This window comes from Cupressus sempervirens, chromosome 5 (genome assembly GCF_028749045.1).
Source record: "Cupressus sempervirens isolate cs-2001-9-10 chromosome 5, ASM2874904v1, whole genome shotgun sequence".
NCBI lineage: Eukaryota > Viridiplantae > Streptophyta > Pinopsida > Cupressales > Cupressaceae > Cupressus > Cupressus sempervirens.
In genome coordinates, this window is record NC_143122.1 from 69597751 (window position 1) to 69619809 (window position 22059).

Genomic DNA, 22059 nt, shown 5'->3' on the forward strand with positions numbered 1-22059 from the left:
AAAGGGCTTCTTGAGAAGTATTAAATACAACAACAAGACACATGCAAGGTTAGTATGATTGTACTAAGTACATGAATGGATATACATAAGGACCTTATGAATATTATCATTAAATAAAAAATTATGAATATAGAGAAAGAGGGAAATGTGTGTGAGAGAGAGAGGGAGAGAGAGGAGCAAAATAATGAGCATAAATGTGTAGTACAAAAATAGTAGAAAAATGTTAGCCTTAATTATATCCTAACCTTAATTACACATTAACCTTAACTAAATCCTAAACTAATTATATCATTACACACATTACTTCAAACTTAATCCTATTTTAATTGTAACCATGAATACAATATTTCTCTTGTAACTATGATAGAAACCCAATCCTAATTGAATGGGCTAATCCTAACCTTACTTGAATCTGTACACTAAACCTATAAATTAAGATAATGGTAAGGGTTGGGTTGTAGTTAAATAATGGTAAACTTTAGGACATACATAATATTTAGTGTTAGGGTTTTAAGGTTTGGATTAGGTTATGTGTATGAGATAGGAATATGATTATTATTAGACTATTGTTATCACTTTAGCTAGGTTTAAGGTTTTAATCATTATTATAGGCTAAGGGTTAGTATTATGGTTAGGTTTTAGGTTTAAATATATTTCTAATCATAACCCTAATCTTAATAGTACTACTAACCCTAACCTTAAACCAAGTACTCAATTATAATTATAATTATAGTCCAAAATCTAACACTTCGCATAAGACTATTCCTATCTCAATCTCTAACCATAACATTTACCATAACTATTAGTCTAAGACAACTCATAACTTAACTATAATTATCATTCAACTCTAACAAAACCTAACTACAATCTTGAGCAAAACATGTGATTATTTTAAATTTACTCGTCTAATATTGTTTCTAACTATAATATTGACCCTTATCCTAAGCTTTACCTAATAATAAACATAAAGATATCCACATCTATAGCTAAAAATCTAGTCCTAACCCTAAGAGCAACAATAACCCTAAGGTTAACCTTGACCCTATCTCTAGTTGTAAGCATGATGCAAATTTGCTAATCATAATCCCTACCTTTGACCCTGAGCACAACCTAAACCTGATAACTTAAGTGTAATTATCATTCTAACATAAAAATCCTAATTACAATCTTGAGAAAAAAAAACTATGATAATTTTTATTATATCTCTCTAATACTATTTCAAACTATAATATTAACCTATATCCTAAGCTTTACCTAAAAATAGGCATAAAGATACTCCTAATCCTAAGAGTAACAATACACCTAATGTTAACATTTACCCTAGTTTTAGTCTTAAGCATTATGTAAATGCTAATCATAATTTTAACCCTTGATCCTAAACATAACTCTAACTTGACCTTAACCATAAACCTAATACTAACCCTCACCATGATGTAAACCCCAACCTTAGCCACAACTCTAAACCTTGACCCTATCCATAATCCTCCCTCTGAAAACCATAACCCAAATTGACATTGTAACCATATCTAAGTTTAGCATTTAGTTTATAAGTTGTCCAATTTATATATAACACTACTTCATTTCAAATTGTAAGGCAGATTCAGTATATTTATTTTTTCTTATAATTCATGTAGTTAAAGTTATTCAAACATAAATTTCTAATATCTATTATATTTGATAGTAAAAATATTTTTAAAATAACATAAAAAAAATAAAATTTATCAAATAGTGATTTAGTATTTTTTATTATATTTATTTATACTAATACATGTATGTTAAATATATTGTGTATATATTTTTTTTAATAAAATAAAACATATACTATACAATGGTAGAAATTTTAGTGACTTTAAATGGATACAGTATCTTTTTAGTTATAAAATTTAAATATATAAATTAATCTACATATATAAATACTCTTTTTATTTTATTGTCCTTTTTGCATGTAAAATCAATTCAACTTTTAAAATTATATTACATTCTACTTTTAAAATATCAATTAGTTTATAAATCTAAAACTAAAATATAGATATATGGAGAATCTTTCTAATTTTTTTGAAATGTATAAAGAATATTTCGATTTGATTTTTATTCAAACTTTTACATATTTCAAAATTAAAATAATCATGATTTAAAATAAATAAATTTAAATGAATAGTATAAAAATTAATTTATAACTAAGATCTATATAGAAATAGAACATTTCTATATTTTAAATATATTATCAAAAATCTCGTTCTTTCATTTTTCATGTAAATTTTTTTTCAACAACCTTTGTCAACATTCTTTCAACATCTAATAAAAATAATGTTGCAAATAAAATCTAAAAAGAACCAATAAAAGTCCACACTTTTCTTGTTAAATTACAATTCTACCTTATTAATTGGCATTCAAAAGGTTCCCTTTGAATTGAATGTCTATGATGTATGTTCTCATTTACATAACAATAAACAGGAGTGAGAAATTCAAATATGAATAAACTAACATATGGTCTATGGTTTTAAAATCATTTGATCGATTCTAGGTAATATTGCATGCTCTTGTTTTACTTATGTTTTATACATATGCAATTGTAAACTAACAGGAATATGAAAGATTTTTAAGATGACTATGATTAGACTTTGAGGTGAATGCTACTATTTAAAATTGGCAATGTGTATCACAATAACCATTGGTATTAGAGGTAAAAGAGAAACCATCATGATCAGAAATTTTCAATGTGCAAAAAGGATGGAATAAGAGAATTTGATGTGAAGGATGCAATATGTAAAACTATTTCTGATTGATACAATGACACATGGGTCAAAATGCATTATTTCTTACTGCAATAAGATGATATTATTGATAGTTATCTATTTAATCATGTAGCAAGATACAAACATTCTTAATATAAGATTCAAATCAAATAGCAATGATAAAAAGTGTGTTTCTTTAGTTTTAAAGTGTGCAACCTGTAGAGCCATGCTTTTGTTAATAGTGAATGCCCAACATAAACTGTTCAGAGATTTTGCAAGAATGGAGCTCCACATTAACAAGTCACATCCATGACAAAGAGGATTTCATTATTTCTTATAGAGAACACAAAAATATCTAAAGATTAAAAACTATTAAAATAAATTGATCTAAACCCACTTATCCAAAATGTAAGTGTTCCAAACAACTACAGATATGAGAAAATGCACAAGTCTAATAAACCCCACATTGAGTAGAAGTGCAATTTAAAGACATGCAACCTAAAATGATTGTGCATAAGAAAGGAAAAAACAAGTTCAAAGGAAATGTTTTGATACAACCAATCAATACAAGAGGGAAAAATTAGAGAAACAAATAGATAAGAACATAAAGGAATTTAAAGGAAATAAAAAGAATTTATAATAATTTTAAAATAACTCAAAATAAACATAAATAATTTTTGACAACTTGGCTGGCAATTTTCTGGTGAGAAATTGTAAAAACTGGGAGCAAAGCTCCCACATATAATATCGGCTTAAAAATACTCTTAAGAGAAAAATTCTGCATTTGAAAAGTATACTCAATGTAAACAATTTTTTTGAATAACTTTCTTTAAAATATATAAAATGATCAATTCTTTCTCTTTTAGAAATATTTTAAGATAATATATAATTTATTACAATATTTAGAATTTTAAAATTTATAATATGTGATGAGAAATGAATATGATTGAAGCAATGTTATACCATGTAAAAATTTGTCTAAGACAATGAATATAATGTCAAGATTTAGAAGTTTAAGAGGTAGCACTACTAAGAAATAAAATGACACTCAAATGAATAATTCAATAATGGTCAAATGATAATGGATAAATACGTCCAATATTAAAATGTGTACGATGTAGATGTATCTAACAATGCATGATAACTAGGAGTGATAAAAGTGATAACTTATACCTAGACAAGATGTAATCACATGTCCACCGAAGGTGGATGTGTAACAAAGTATGTGCAACAATGAGAGAATGATAAGATGATAAGAACACAAAGGTGGATCTCACAAACAAAGAGGTGTGAGATAACAACTAAGTGCAAGTGGATATCTCCTATACCATGTACTAAAATAAATTGCAAACTCTTAAGTGTATATATGACAACTAACATGCAAATGCATTATCCTAAGTAATTAAATAAAATTTAATTAGTAAATATAATTAATTACACCAACTCTTCCCCCCACCCAATATACAACATAGGGAAATGCACTTAAGCTTACAAAAGCTAGATGGTAGTGCATGGTGTTAATTTGTGGTGATTGATCAAGAAAGTATTGCACATACTTCATAAATTATTAATTATAACCCTAAATTAATTATATTGTACATTATTAATTATAACCCTAAAACAGTAAAAATATTTCTATAAAAGGGCTTAGGGTAAAGGATTGTTTTATAAGATGATGCAAAAATTGGTTCTTGCGGCAGTATTGAGCTGTAAGGGATTACAGATTGTAATCAGGTTGTAATCACTAGATCATAAAAATATTGGACTTGCTATTTGGTGGACGTGGCCCAGGGTTTGGGTGAACCATGTTAAATCTTGGTGTCTTGTGTTCTTTTCTATGTGATCTATTATTTTCTAATATTGATTATATTTGCATGTAATTGGTATTTATGCCCGTGGTTTAATCCTAACAAGTGGAATCAAAATGAGGTTTTTTTTTTCAGTTATCCTCTACAAAAAAGTCTCACAGTTGAGTGGGAGTGATGGTAGACAAGGGTAAGCTGAGGGTTGACAAGTTTAATGGGTAGAACTTCCAGTTATGGAAGATGCAAATGGAAGACTATCTTTATTAGAAGGACTTATGGAAGCCGTTGGAAGGAAAATCCAAGAAATAGGAAATTGTGTCAGATGAGGACTGGGAGATTTTAGGCAAAAAGACACTTGGGAGCATTTGATTATGCTTGGCACCATCAGTGACATTTAATATTACACAAATGAAGACGATAGAAGAGTTGATGCAAACCCTAGCAAAATTGTATGAAAAGCCCTCTGCTTCAAACAAGGTATTTCTCATGAAGCATTTATTTAATATGAAAATGGCAGAAGGTGGATCTATTGCAGATCATTTAAATGAGTTTAATACTGTTACTAGTCAGCTATCTTATGTGGGTGTCAATTTTGATGAAGAAATTAGGGCTCTCTTGATTTTGTGTTCTTTGCCTAAAAGCTAGAATAGCTTGGTAATGGTTGTAAGTAATTTTGTTCTTGGATCTAGTACCCTAAAATATGATGATGTGATCGGTGTTATTTTGAGTGAGGAAACTCGCAGGAAATTCTCAGGTGGATCTAGATCAAGAAGTGCTTTGAATGCACAACGCAGTGGCAGAACAACTGAAAGAGGAAATAATTTTGGAAATCGTGGGAAATCAAGAGGAAAGTCAAAAGGGATGAGGTCTCAATCGAGAGGATCGAACAACTACTGGTACTATGGGAAACTAAGGCATAAAAAGAAAGATTGTTAGAATCGAAAGAAAAATGAAGGAGATAAACCTGATGGAGACAAGGAGGCAAATGTGGTAAGTAACAAATCCGAAGAGGATGCTTTGCTTTTGTTTTTAGAAAGTGTTGATGATTCATGGCTTTTAGATTCTAGAGCTTCATTTCATGCTACACCTCATAGAGGTTATTTCATTGATTATGTCCAAGGGGATTTTGGACTTGTTTATTTGGGGGATAATGAACCCTGTCAGATTGTTGGAATGGGAAAAGTCAAGATTAAGTTTTAGAATGAGAATCATTGGCTACTACATGAGGTAAGACATGTTCCAAGGCTGAGTAGAAATTTAATTTCAGAAGGGAAACTCGGTGATGAGGTTTATTTAGTTACTTGTCATGATAAAAATTGGAAGGTTTCAAAAGGTTCATGTTGTCACTGAGGTTTGCACCCTTGTCCAAAGTCTATGCATGAGGACAACCTAGTGAAACATGGAAACAACCTCCAAGCTGTGGGACTTGAACTGTGAGGTTAAATCTTCGGAGAAGGCCGGCTTCCTCTTACTATCAGGGTGCACCTAACTACTCTTGGAAGGGAAAAGGGAGAAGGAGATGCAAAAAATAAAATCTACCTATTCTAATCTAGGGAGGTGATGCACAAAAATAGAGTGTTCAGACCAATCTCTGCCCATATATGCACTATTGAACCAAAATGAAACTAAGGATATACACATTCAGACTTGCTTTAATCCAATAATCACATGCAGATCACAAGACCAAGATGAATGACACAAGGAAAGAGAAGATTCGCTTATATTATCATTCATAGGCCGGAGGAGATACGGTCGTGCAGATTGCAGATATCTAAAAACACCAATGAGAGGCAAATAGTTCTTGCACTTTCACAACAATGGATGAAAGAGATAAGGTAGAAAATCATGCAGTTCAGAGGCACAGGGGAATTTACACTAAAAATTTGCAGAGCAATAATAGAGAAAACAGAGAAAGGTCATCTTCAACAAAATCTACAAAAATTGTCTTTATAGTTCAGGCATAACTGAGATGTCCTCTAGCTATAATTACTTCTCAACCACTGCATTGAAGTCCTATAAAGAAAAATCATGGGGATTCAGAAGAAAATTTGATCTGAGTACAGATCCAAATGCAACGATATCTGATCTTGGTTGGAATAGGGACCTGAGAAGACAGAAATGACACCATTAAACAATTTTGATTAGGTAGATAGATAGGATCAGAGGTGGTGGAGCATTTTCTCACGTTCAGCATTCATTTGAGGGTGGTTGGCATCAATCACAGGGATCAGATCGTGCAAAAAACCTTGATTTCTTATCTTTTTTGTGCATGAATCAGCAGAGTCAACAAGTCAGCAAAATCTCACAATGAAAATGCACCACATGGACCAGTAGTCTCATTTCTTTATGCCACCTTGCGGGTCTCCCCGAATTTGACCAGATATTCCAACTGACCGTGCCACCTTGCAAACCCTGACCACAATGGTTACATTAACAGTTAGCACTAATCATAACCTAGCCAGGCTACTGAGACACGTGTCTCTTAAGTGCTTCCTCACATTACTTAACTTCCTCGCAACTTCATAATGTGGGGGAGCCCTGATCATTGATCTCTACGAGATCAACGATCATGAAAATCCTCTCTATGTCTGCACCTGCCTTGGATCTGGGCTCTCAACACCTGACACACACCTCAGTAATCGTACCACATTTGGCAACCCTTGAAGAGATAGACCCCACAGGGACACATAGTAGCAAAGTGCATTTTCACATTCTTTAGTCTCTTCACGACTTCATAATGTGAGCATGCGCCAGCCTTTCGATCTTGCAGATCTGATGGTGGGATCCCTTTGTACATCATCTTGTGAGGTAGGCGGGTTGTGACATCATCTGGGGCAGGTGTTGCCAAGGCACATACCTACAATGTTTAACTCACTCGCATCTTGATCAAGCGGGGTGCGTCGACCGTTGATCATCATAGATCCAATGGTGCCTGAAACTTGTGCATTGAAACTCGGTGAAGACCCCATGTGACATCATGTTGTCCATGCATCAGAGAGGGGCATTCTCACAATACTTAAGATCCTCGCAACTTCATATTGTGGGGAAGCCGTGATCGTAGATCATCGCAAATTTGACGGCGAATAAAACTTGTGTCTCTACGACTGGCCAAAGGAGGACATACCCACCTACCATGCAGCATAAAAGGGCTTGCCCAAAATACTTAAAACACTTGCATCTGTATCTTGTGAGGAAACGCCCACCGTAGATCTAGCAAGATCTGACGGTGAGGAAAGTTGCACGCTGGCAGGGAAAAATATTAAAATACCCTAGACATTAAAATATCATCAAATTTGGCAGGTAGCCGTTAGATGGGCCGGATATTCAAATTTGAATTTGGTGGGGAGGCAAAAATGGCAACAATTTGGCAACTCATAGGGAATGCGAGCCTACTATGCATCTAATCAGTGGCCCTACGCATCCATTGGGCTATGGAGTCGTGGAAAACATGAATCATTGTTCTGAGCAACCCTAACCCTACCTCTATAGGCATAATACACTGGACATATCTACCTCTGCAACCGGAACTAGGGACCAAAACCTCTTCTACAACCTTCGAAACTTCAAAGCTTGCTATCTCACAGAGACAACCCTGTGCTCGTGCACTTCTTGGAGAAGCAGGGAACAAACTGGAAAAAAAACTAAGCTAACTATGTATGCAGAACCTCAAACCCTTAGAAACATGGCTTGAGATACATCCCATTGACTAGGATAGGCAGAATCTCACCATTAGGCTTGCTTAACTAAAAAGCATTGGCCTGCTTGCAACTCTCAATTAGATAGGGACCACTCCACAGTGTGTCAAATTTTGAGTGCCTCCCTGGTTTTGCCCTATCTGCATCCCATTTTAAAACCAAGTCCCTCTCTCTGAAATTTCTGACCCTGGCTTTCCTATCAAAGCTCTTCTTTACCTGTCGTTGATGTGTCTCTAGAGTCTGCATGGCCTAATTTCTTTTCTCTTCCAGCTCCATCAGCTTTGCCATCCTCACTGTCATGGCATCATTTTCAACTAGCTCCAACTGATGAGCTAACTCTAGGGCTAGGAACTCTAATGAAATTGAAAGCCTTGCCTCTCTACCATATACTAACACAAATGGAGAATTCCCTATTGATCTCTTAGGTGTTATCCTGTCAACCCACAGAGTTGTCCTTAACTTTTTATGCCAACACCTCTAGTTATCCTCTACTGTCCTTTTTAATAATTTAGATCAGGTTCTTGTTGGATGACTTAGCCAGGCCATTACCTTGAGGATAGTAGTTTGATGATGTGCTCAAGTAATGTTGTGGTCAAGTACCCATACACAAATCTGAGCTCCTACAAAAGACTTTGCATTGTCTGAAATAATAGTTGAAGGGGCACCAAACCTGGTCACAATTCCATCAAGGAATTCAACAACTAAAGATTCTGTGGCATACTTCAATGCAACTACCTCTATCCATCTAGTGAATTAATATGTAGTAGCTAAAATACATTTGTGACAAGAGCTGGAAGGAGGATTGATAGGGCCTATGAAATCCAATCCCCATTGAGCAAAAGGTTGATCCACCTGGATAGGATGAAGGGGAAGAGCTACAAGCCTTTGCTTTCCAGAGAAGAGGGCACATTTTTCACATTTCCTCACATAACTATAACAATGATGGAACAAGGACGACCAATAGTAACCAGCTCTCATGATCTTCATTGCAGTTGTCCTTGCCAAGAAGTGACCACCATCAGGACCATCATGAAGTTCCTTGATCATTCTTTTAGCTTGGTCTTTTCAATGCATCTTAGTAGGGCTCCATTAAAATCTTTCCTAAAAAGGATACCATCAACTATGACATAAGGGATTGATTGCAATCTATACTATCTTCTTTTAGCTCTATCTAATCCTTGAGGGTATCCATTTCCTGATAAGAAACTCTTCATGTCATCCACCCAATTCCTTGGGCCCTCATTTCTTGCTTTTTGTTCTTCTGTTAATACCATGGCAACTTCCTCATCTGATTCTTGAGATGATAAAATTTGTTTACACAATCCTTTCCCTCTAACCAGCTTGGTGACTTTGATGTCAACATCATATTCCATTACCTTTGTAATTCAACCAACTCTTTTCTCACTAATATCTTTGCTCAAAAGGAAATCCTTCACGTTGGCATGAGGTACTAACAAATGAATCTTATTATGGGACAAGAGGTGTCTGAATTTCTTCAAAGCTCAAATGATTGCAAGGGCTTGCTTCTCAACATAACTGTACTTATCTTCAGACTCCTTGAGCCCTTCACTAAAGAAGGCTATGGGCTGCTCTTCATTCTTGTCATTTGTTTGATTCAAGATAGCAGAGATACTTGACTCACCACCTAAGATATAAAGAATGAAATCCTTTTCAAAGTTTGGATTGATGAGAGTAGGGGTTGAGGCTATGGCTGCTTTGATGTCTTCAAAACTTTCCTTACCTTCCTTGGTCCATGCAAAGACCATACTTTTCTTGAGTATAGCTATAAGAGGTTTCTCCATGGTAGCAAGATTAGGGATAAATCTTCTCACAAAATTTATTCTACCAAGAAAACTTTGCAGACCTTTCTTATGTTTAGGAAGGGGAAGCACAAGTATTGCTCTTGTTCTCTCTAGATCAATGGTTAAACCATCCTTAGATATGATGTGTCTTAATAATTTTCCTTGATTGGTAGTAAAGACACACTTGCTTGGCTTAAGAGATACCCCAAACTCTCTACACCTTAAGAATACCTATTGAGATGACCAAAATGATCATCTACATTCTTTGAATACACTGTGATATCATCAAGGTAAACCAACATAAACCTTTCAATCATATTCTTGAAGGCCATCTCCATTACTTTCTGAAATGAAGCACCTACATTAGTTAGTCCAAATGGAATTTTACAATAAGCATAGGTACCCCACTTGGTAGTGAATGCAGTCTTGTATCTATCAGACTCTTTGACTAGCGCTTGATTATAACCAAAGAATCCATCAAGAAATGAAAATCTCTCTGAACCACTGACCTTGGATAAAATCTGCTCCGTGGAAGGAAGAGGATGGTGGTCTTTAATGGAAGCTTTATTAAGGTCCCTAAAGTCCACACACAATCTAATTTCTCCATTCTTCTTCCTAATAGGGACAAGGTTTGCTACCCATGATGAGTGCTTGATAGGGAAAATTATATTGGCCTCAATCAATTTGGATAGCTCCTTTCTCATTAATGGTTCAATTTTAGGATTCACTGGTCTCTGTTTTTGTCTTACTGGTTTTACATCATCAATTAAATATATGGTATGTTGAAACAACCTTGGGTCAAAGCCCTTTAAGTCATCATATGTCCAAACAAATACATCATTAAATTATTGACATAGATGAATAAAATTTTCTTTTTCAATTTTAGAACATACCTTCCCCATGTTTAAGGACTTCCCATCAGCAACCATGAATGGAGTGTAGTCATCTTTGTCAGCAGCTAGGTTCATGACTCTGCCTCTCTCTTGATCATTAGGATTAAAAACACTCTCTAGAGTAATGAGACCTTTAGGCAACTTGTTGGAGCTGAGATTAATGATTTGGTCACCATACTGATCCTGCAGTCTTGACTAATTTCTCTCTGAAAATTCTACCTCATTCTACAAGAAGCTTACAATTTGCTCATCAGACTTAAACACTTGCTAATGGGTGTTATTGTCAAGGATGGCAGGCCTTACTACCACCCTGATTTGTTGCTCTTTCTTCTCCCCAAAATTCCTTGGCACATCATGAGATGCACCTATTGCTGCAAGTCTATCAACATGTCTATTTTCTTTTCTAGGGAGGCTTTGGATGTTAAATGCATTGAAACCTTCAAGAAAATCCCAAACTCTATGTTTATAAGACTTGAGCAAACCATTTTTGGTGATATTCTAATTTCTCACTTGATTGACCACCAAATCACTATCTTAATATACACTTAAAGCTTGGATTCCTCTTTCTTGAGCAAGTAGGAGACCTTGAATCAAGAATTCATACTCGGCCACATTATTAGTACAACTAAATTGGAGCCTAAAGGAGAAGTAGTACCTTATTTTTGCTGGAGAAATCAACATCACACCAGCTCCTAATCCATTCTTATTTCTTGATCCATCAAAGTACATACTCCATATCCCACTTACATCTTCTTCAGTCTCCACAAGATTGGGAATGAGAGCATCCCTCTCTAATATACAATATGTACTAAGGCCTATTTCAAGGGTTTCTGGCATAGGATCAAATTGATATGTGTTAGCCCATTCATCTAAGAGAAAATTAGGTATCTTTGCTAGGGAAGTAGCAGGCTCACTTACTATGTCATTCTCATCCACCTCTAGGATAGTACAATTCATGTTGATGAGATTAGGGGTTTAGGGTTCAGTATGATGGAGAGCTAGAGGCTCTACTCTAATTGAAGCTTTGGCTCCATATCTTGTTCTAAAAAACATATATGACCAATCAGAAGATATGTAACCACCTATTTGGGCAGTGAAGTCCCTTGATAGACAAATGGCAAAATGTGGCTTGACTTTAGCCACTAATATATCTTGAGTTACAGTACAACTAGGGCATGCATGTAGGGCCATCTCTACATTTCTAAGGATCCCTACAGTCTTGACAATACTACTATCCAATTGTAATACATCCTTAACAATGGGCTCATATTTCATTTCCAAAGCATCGGCAACACACCTAGGCATCACTGAACTACTAGCCCCTGAATCAATCGTACAATTGTGGACTAGTTTATCCCCTATAATTAGAGAAACATAGAATGGGGGAGGTCTAACCTTTTTTCTTGTTTCTACCCTATCTGATGGTTGTACTAGGCTTGTGGCACTTTCCATGTTTGGTGGCTAATCCTTTGGTTCAATACTTTCCAATTCTTGTTGCAACAACCTCTTTTGCATGGGTATAGTAGCAATAGCATCCCACATAGAGATATTCACATTTGTCTTCTTCATTTTCTCCACCACACTAAATGGCATAGTGGGCACTTTGGTAGAAGCCTTGGGAGCTGTCCTTGTAGGAGGTTGAGGTGGAACGACTAGAGGATCACTTGCATCCTTTCTGATATTATTTTGCCTTTGCTATTGAGAAACATTTGATTGCTCATTGACTAATTATTCATGAGGTTTCGGACTTGAAGTTGAGACCTGATGAGGAGGAGGAAGGGCAACATCTTCAATAGCTCTTCTTTTGCTCCTAGTATTGTGAGCAATAGAATCCTGGTTTACATTACAATGTTCCTCTATTTGATGGTTCATAAAAGAACAATCACCTTGCCCTTGCACATATAAGGCATCCTTAAATTTTCCTTCCTGGTATGATGGTTGTATTGCAGGCTCTTGGATGGTCAAAGCCAAATAAGATTTAGCATTTTGACACATGCAATGAGCATAGGAGTAATTGCAAGAGGGACAAAAATCTTGATCTTGGGCCATGTTGTTTTGAGGGACTATGGCCCTACTTTGACTTGCATTTGAAGTTGAAGCATGACTATTTTGTCTATTTTGATCAAAAGGATTGTTCCCATAATTCTGATTTGGAGGCCTACCACTATTTAGAGTTTGACCTTGCAACTGATGAGCCTTATTACCTTGAGCTTGTCTTTCTAAAGTCACCACCTTATTGCTCATTTTCTGCATCACAGAGAAGCTGTCCTCCAGCTTCTTCTCTTGGCCCTGCAATCTCTTATATATGTCCATTTGAAGATGTGGAGGCTTGAGGGACTAGAGCAAGAGATTGTGAGGTGGAAGCTGTGGGAGGAGGAGCCATTGCTAGTTGATGGTTTAGGACATCAGGGGAAAAGGGGATAGGAGGCCTTGGAGCTTGTAGTGCCTGCCCCTAAGTCGCATTTCTGTTATCCTTGCCAAACTCTTTTAGGCCAATTTTATACTTGATATTTTGTAGCATTACTTTCAGATTTTCAGATATTATTTCAGACTTAGTTTATTATATGATGAGATTACTTGGTACTCTATATTTCATGCAGGTATGATGATTATTCAATGTTTTCAGTTATCGATGATGATTAGTTAGATGGTTTATTATCACATGTGCTTTCTTATGGATACTTACCCCATACTGCATGTGTATGGTGTGCGTGTTTGTTTTCTTTATGTATGGTGTTTCTGATGTGGTTAAGGAAGGGAGTCGTAGTCACCTGCTAGTTGGGATCTACACGATGCACCACTTCTTGCCATTGTCTGTTTAGCTTAGAATATTGTGTCTGTACATGTGTAGATTTTATGCAGGTTGCAGGTACCGGGTATCGACTTCCCCAAATTGTCAGGATGAGCATACCCTATCGCATTATCTCAATGGTAAGAGAGGGGAGATAAATCTTAAGTTCAAATCCTAAACCCTTTAGCCATTTGTCCTAATTGATAATTAGGACAAGTATTCAAGTTAAGTACCCTCCGAATGCATCAAATGATGTTATTTCATGATTATAACCCTTTTGTTTGATTTAGTATGTGTTTTTCTATGATGGGTTTTCCTATGTTGCTTTATGAGTCCTTGATGTATTTTCTATTAATTAAGTCTAATTATTAAAAAGATTAATTAATGATTTAATTTAATGGAGAATTAATATGATATCTTTAATATTTAATTAATTGAGAAATTAATTAAATAAAAAGAATTAAAATTGGAGATAAAAGTTTAAGGATAATTTAGAACATGATAATATTTATTTAATTTAATAATAATATATTTAGAGTTCATTTTTGCTAAATATTATTGTTATTTAAATTAATTAAATATTTTATCAATTAAGTTTCTAAAATAAATTAAAAGTTGAAAGATATTAAATTATTAAAGTTTCTAGATCGCATGATGTGAGCTTGAGTTGAAAATAAAAGAAATAAATCAAAAGATAAAATAAGTGGAAATAATAATATTATTTGTAATTTCATAAAGTGCACATGGGTTTAAAAGTAATAAAGATAAAAATAGAAGTCAAGAGGAAAACTAAATTAAGTTATTTAATAATTCATTTAATGTGCATTAAAAGATAAAGCAAAGATTAATACAAGTTAATAAAGAGTTAAAAATGTGTGAGCAAAGAGTTCTCGGGGGTGAACGCACAATTAGTTCCCCCGATTTTAGGAAGAGAACTCCTTTTTAGAATTTGGGGGTTCATTTTTCAAAGGGGGGAAAATTTTGGAAGGGAAAAAGGAAAAAATTCAGAGAAGGAGAAAGTTCTGGAAAGGGAATTATTCTCTACAGATTTCTAGATCGTAGCAAACTAGCATCAGTGTCCAAGTAGACGCTTGTGAAAATTTGCATAATTTAAATACGTTCTTTTAATTCCCGTTTTCTTCGTGTTTGCTAGATGATTGTCTGGGTAATTCTGGTGAAAAATATATGTATATATATCATGTAGTGTTTTTCTGGATATTGGGAAATTATTCTGTACATGAAATGTTTTAATGGTTCAATATAAATTCTCTCCAGTAGATTTTTGATTGAGCAAAATTTACCGGGAAGGGTTTGAAATTTTAAGATGGGTACGTTGAATATATCCATCACATTAATTCTGGACTTTGAATAGAATATATATATATATATATATATATATATATATATATATATATACACACATTACGAGCTTATCCAAATTCATTTTTTAAAATTTTGGTTTATTACAAAATTGTAATAAAATAAATTTAAAAAGAAAAAGAAAAGAATAATAGAGGCGATCATAATTGTTGTTATTAAAAAAATAAAAAATAAAAAATAAAAAAAAAAACACAAAAAGGGAATTTATATATAAAAAAAAAATTATTAATGTTAAAGGAGGGGGAGGGAATTACCTCATACCCCCCCTCCTGTCGCACCTTGCGTCGCAGGTACTGCGATGGCAAGGTACTCTGTACCCAGCCGCCGCAGGCCCTGCGACAGCAGGTATTGCGGCACAAAGGCCACAACTTTTGTTTTAGCCGGTGGGCTTTAAACATATTAAATTTATTTTTATTTTACTTTTTTAAAATGATTAAAGTTAGTTCATTTAAAAAGTTTGATTATTATTTATAATTTTTTTTAATATTAAAATTTATTAATAGAATTTATTAATCAATTAAGTTTTTATTTATTTATTTTATAATTAGTTAAATGATATTTTAGTTTAATTAAATTAAATTAGATTTGATTATTTAATAATTCTTTAAAAAAAAAAAATTGTTATAAGGTTAGGGATGTATTTTTAATTTATGGCAAATATTGAAATTCGATGAGATATATTTTAATTGAATCTCTAAAGGAAAATATAACTATTCCCTAGAATATTTTAGGTAATTGACTTAAAATAAAATGGGGTAATTCTATATTTAAAATGATTAAAAGAGGAGTTAAGCTATAGGGTAATCGAAGAATCTTTTTACTTAAAAACATACATGGAAATGGAGAACGGAAACCCTACATTTAACTCAATTGTGTGTTTTCAAAATCAAACCTACTTGTGAAACTATGATGTTTTCCATGTTCTATCTATGCTTTGGAGTATTGGGAGTTGTTTTAGTGTTGACCAGTCCTAGGTTGTTACCAGAGGCTCTGGAGTTATGCGATTGTGATGTTATGATGATTTGTTCTCGATCTTTTTTATACCCAACCATGGTGATGTGTTGATATGCTCTATGATGAATGCTTTTACTGTTTATTATTGCTTTCCAGTTTCCTTGTGTGGAGCTGAGGTGTATGTTATGAGATACCTGACTTAACCATTTTTGAGTCATCGATCAATTATGCTTGAGTTACCTTCTAGTCGCTTTGAGAGAACTGAAGTGTATGATTTGTTCTAGATGATGTCATGTTGTGACATGTTTGGCTTAACCATTTTTGAGTCTTCAATCGGTATTGTGATTTATTATTGGGATAATTTCTAGTTGCTTATTGGAGAACCTTTGGATATTGTGATTTATCATGGATGCCTTCAGTTGCTGATAGAGAACTGTTGTGATCATCATGATTATTATTTGATGCTTATCAGTTGCTCATGGAGAACTGATGTGATTATTGTGGATTATATGTATGATGCTTTCAGTCGCTTGTATAGGACTGAGGTGATTTTATTATGATTCTTTGATTTGTAATTTCTTGAGCCTAGGGTAGGTTATCTATGTGTAGTGTCGGAATGTGGCTTGCAATGGGGATCGGGGCCCTAAGAGGCTGCCTGGAGTAACCCATTGTAAGTTGTTTTAATAAGTGAAAACATCTAACCTAAATACTGACTTAAATGAACCTAATAAGATAATTGTATGTTCTCTCCCATGCCTTGAGTGCTAGTACAAACTAGGATGGGGTAGAGAGAACGCTTGGTTACGACCTTGCATTTCGTAGTATGCCTCATCAGTACGAGAGGATACTAGTGGCCGCAGGATCACAGGGGACCTAGGATTCTTAAGGGATTGCTCGGATAACTTCCAACATGACTTTTGCGATGACACTTTCCCACTTGCATAGTAGGTTTCCTACGGGTCTTTGTGTGCCTCTGGGTCTAGATGTCTATCTATGTTGGAACCTTTGAGTTTGTATACTTTTAAGATTTTCCAGACTTAGAGAGTACTTGTGTTTTGTGTTTTGATACCTTGTTTGGGACTTGAGACTATCTCTTCAGCGCTGTGGGAGTGGACCATTTAGGCTCAACGTGGTCGGGTGGTAGTGCTTTTTACTCTTACCATTGAGATCCGTTTGTGGTTACCGTGGCTGGAGCTTTCTTGGGTGGCATTTACCTTCATTCTGTTCATGGATTATTATGATGGATGGTTAGATTTTATGATAGATGTTTTATCATTATGGATGTATGGATGTATCATGTATGGTGAATGGTTTCATTTATTTTTACTGTACTTTGTATCATGGATTCGTGGAGGTTGATGCATTTCTATTTTTACATATGTATATTCTTTTAAGCCTTTCATATCCTGTGACATGTATAGTGGATGATTGAGCATTCCGAATTAATTTGCCAAGAGGCATTCGGAGCAAATGTATATTATGGACATTGGACTGTATTATTATTCTTTCATGTGGATGTGGTAGTTGTTAGACTTAGAATTAATTAAATTTAAATGTGACTCAACGTCTTGGGATCCTTAAGGAATGTAACCTATTATGTAAGTTTGTTGATGATTACATGTTATTGCTTCTGCTACTATGTGTTTGATGTGTATGTTATACATTCTTACTTTAAAAAAAAAAAATGTTTAGCAAACTTAGTAAAACTTTAGGTTAAATATTTTGGATCCCTTGGCGGGGCGTTATAGAGCTAACTTACCTCCTTGTATCAATATATTTTTTGCCCTTATTGCTATGTCATAAGCGTTAGGTAAGGTATCCCCTCCCATGGTTTGGATTGTAGTAGTAATGTCACTATTAAAGGCTCTAAGGTAATGCAAGAAGGCAGTACCAGGGGTAGGCTTCACTGAAATAGGTATTCTATCCCATGTCTTTTGAAATCTATAGTTGAAATCAGTCATACATTCATGGGGGGCTCTTTTTATGGTAGTCAACTGCTCTAAAAGTGATAAATGATCACTTTTGTCCTCAAATTTTTTACATAGTCCTGCTCCTAATCCATCCTAATTAGTTATAGAACCATGAGCCAAACTTCTATACCACTATAGTGCTTTTCCTTCCAGAGATGAGACTAGAAGCCTAACTGCAATATCATCTTCTGTAATTCCATGGATATTACAAACATTTGCAACCTCTTGAATGTGCTATGAGGGAGAGATAGAAGTTTCACCAATAAACTCTGGTATACTTTTAAGTGCAGCTATTGGTATGTCATGTCTTTGGGCCAATAAAAGAGGACTTCCACCATTAAAGGTGGCAAAAGTATGGGCTCTAGGCAATGCCATATAGACAAGTGATCTATTGATATGTGTTGATGGCAATCTAGGCTGAGATCTAACAGTAGGAGGAGTAGAAATAGATCTTGCAGGTGTATTTGTTACTATTGTACTCCTAACTGGTGATAAAGATACTCTAGTCCTCCTTCTCCTAGGATTTGCAAGTGAAAGCTCTTGATACTGAAATTTACCTCTAGAAGATGCCCTTGTTTCAATTTTGGGCATGAATTACTGCAACTTTGGTTTGGAACCAAATGTGTTTGAAGCTCAGAGTCGCCAAGTACTTTGAAGAATGAACCCCTTGAAGGCTTGAACACCGAAGCCAATACTATCTCTTCAGTATTAATCTTGAAATCTTCCTTCTGACACCAGTAGACTTAAAATCTTCTGATATAAGTCCCACCAGGCATGCCAAAAACTATTGTCACTGAGGTTTGCACCCTTGTCCAAAGCCTATGCATGAGGACAACCTAGTGAAACATGGAAACAACCTCCAACGTGTGGGACTTGAACTGTGAGGTTAAATCTTTGAAGAAGGTCGGCTTCCTCTTACTATCAGGGTGCACCTAACTACTCTTGGAAGGGAAAAGGGAGAAGGAGATGCAAGAAAGAAAATCTACCTATTCTAATCTAGGGAGGTGATGCACCAAAATAGAGTGTTCAGACCAATCTCTGCCCATATATGCACTATTGAACCAGAATGAAACTAAGGATATACACATTCAGACTTTCTTTAATCCAATAATCACATGTAGATTAGAAGACCAAGATGAATGACACAAGGAAAGAGAAGATTCACTTATATTATCATTCATAGGCTAGAGGAGATACAGTCATGCAGATTGTAGATATCCACAAAACACCAATGAGAGGCAAATAGTTCTTGCACTTTCACAACAATGGCTGAAAGAGATAAGGCAGAAAATCATGCAGTTTAGAGGCGTAGGGGAATTTACACTGAAAATTTGCAGAGCAATAACAAAGAAAACAGAGAAAGGTTGACCTCAAAAAAATCTACAAAAATTATCTTTATAGTTTAGGCATAATTGAGATGTCCTCTAACTGTAATTATTTCACAACCACTACATTGAAGTCCTATAGAGAACAATCATGGGGATTCAGAAGAAAATATGATCTAAGTACAGATCCAAATGCAATGATATCTAAACTTGGTTGGAACAGGGACCTAAGAAGACAAGAATGATGCCATTAAACAATTTTGATCAGGTAGATAGATAGGATCAGAGGTGGTGGAGCATTTTCTCGCATTCAGCATTCATTCAAGGGTGGTTGGCATCGATCACAGGGATCAAATTGTGCAAAAAACCTCGATTTCTTATCATTTTTGGTGCATGAATCAACAGAGTCAGCAAGTTAGCCGAATCTCACAATGAAAATGCACCACATGGACCAATAGTCTCATTTCTTTATGCCACCTTGCGGGTCTCCCTGAATTTCACCAAATATTCCAACTGACCGTGCCACCTTGCAAACCTTGACTGTGATGGTCACATTAACTGTTAGCACTAATCATAACCTAGCCGAGCTGCTGAGACATGTGTCTCTTAAGTGCTTCCCTGCATTACTTAACTTCCTCATGACTTCCTAATGTGGGGGAGCCCTGATCGTTGATCTCTGCGAGATCAATGATCGTGAAAATCCTCTCTATGTTTGCACCTACCTTGGTTTCGGGCCCGTGACACCTGGCACATACCTCAACCACCTATACCACATCTGGCGACCCTTAAAGAGATAGGTCCCACAGGGACACGTGGCAGCAAAGTGCATTCTCGCATTCTTTAATCTCTTCATGACTTCATAATGCAAGCATGCGCCAGCCTTTCGATCTCACAGATCTGACAGTGGGAGCCCTTTGTACATCATCCTATGAGGTAGGCAAGCCGTGACATCATTTGGTATAGGTGTCGCCAGGGTGCATACCTGCAGTGTTTAACTCACTCGCATCTTGATCAAGCAGGGTTCGTCGACCGTTGATCGTTGCAGATCTAATGGTGCTCGAAACTTGTGCGTTGAAACTCAAGGAAGACCTCGTGTGATGTCATGTTGTCCACACGTCAGAGAAGGGCATTCCCGCAATACTTAGGATCCTCACAACTTCATATTGCGGGGAAGTCATGACCATAGATCATCACAAATTTGACAATAGATAAAACTTGCCTCTTTGTGGCTGGCCAAAGGAAGACGAACCCACCTGCCACATGGCATAAAAGGGCTTGCTCGCAATACTTAAAACACTTGCATCTATATCTTGCGAGGAAGCACCCGTCGTAGATCTGGCAAGATCTGATGGCGAAGAAAGTTGCACGTCGGCAAGGCAAAATATTAAAATACCCTAGGCATTAAAATACCATCAAATTTGGCGGGTAACCATTAGATGGGCCAGATATTCAAATTTGAATTTGGTGGGGAGGAAAAAATGGAAATAGTTCCCTTGTAGTAGCAAAAGGTGTGAAAATAGGCACCTTATATCTTTGTACAGGTCACATTGTTCCTTCTACTTTAATTGTCTCAGAGAAAAATGAATATTCAGAAACAATTGCTGCAATTGAGTAGGGAGAACAAATAACTGTTGTAGATTTTGATACAATGTTGTGGCACAACAGACTTGGGCACATGAGTGAGAAAGGTATGGAAGTACTTCATTCAAATAAAGTTTTACCAGGTCTAAAATGTGTTGATATGAATTTTTGTGAAAGTTGTGTGTATGGAAAACAAAAGAGAGTGAGTTTTGTGAAGACTGGGAAGGAAAATGAAAAGGTGAAATTAGAGCTTGTGCATACAGATGTATGGGGACTGGCTCAGGTATCTTCCCTTGGTGGCTCTCATTATTATGTTACATTTATTGATGATGCAACTAGAAAAGTTTTGATTTATTTCTTTAGAAAAAAATCTAAGGTATATAAAAACTTTCAAGAAATGGAAATGCTTGGTTGAAAATGAGACTGGTAAGAAATTAAAATGTCTCAAATCAGATAATGGTGGTGAGTATTGTAGTCATGAATTTGAATATTATTGCTTCACTAATGGTATTCATAGGCATAAAACTATTCCAAGGACTCCACAGAAAAATGGAGTGGTTGAACACATGAACATGACTATAATGGAGTGTGCAAGGAGCATGAGGTTGAATGCTGGGTTGCCCTTACACATATGGGTGGAGGCTGTCAATACTACTATATATTTGATTATAGAGGTCTCTTCACTCCTTTGGGTTGTGGTATTCCAAAGGAAGAATGGACTGGTAAGAAGGTGAGTTATTCTTTTCTCAAGACCTTCGATTGTGAAGCTTTTGCTCATATAGATTCTAAATATAGAACCAAACTGGAAGCTAAGTTAAAGAAATGTGTATTTTTTGGATATGGCATTGATGAATTTGGTTATAGGCTTTAGGATTTTTTAAATCATAAAATTGTAAGAAGTAGGGATTCATATTCAATGAGAAAGTGTTGTACAAAGATCTGTTGCAGCAACATGAGAAGAAAGAAGACAATTATATAGTGTTGGATGATACTAAAAAAGATGATGTTCCAACCATTCCTCATGATGTGCAACAATCATAACAACAAATTCCACACACACCAATAAATATTAGACATTCAACAAGGAAAATTAGACCTCTAGAAAGATTTTCTCTCTCTTTATATTCC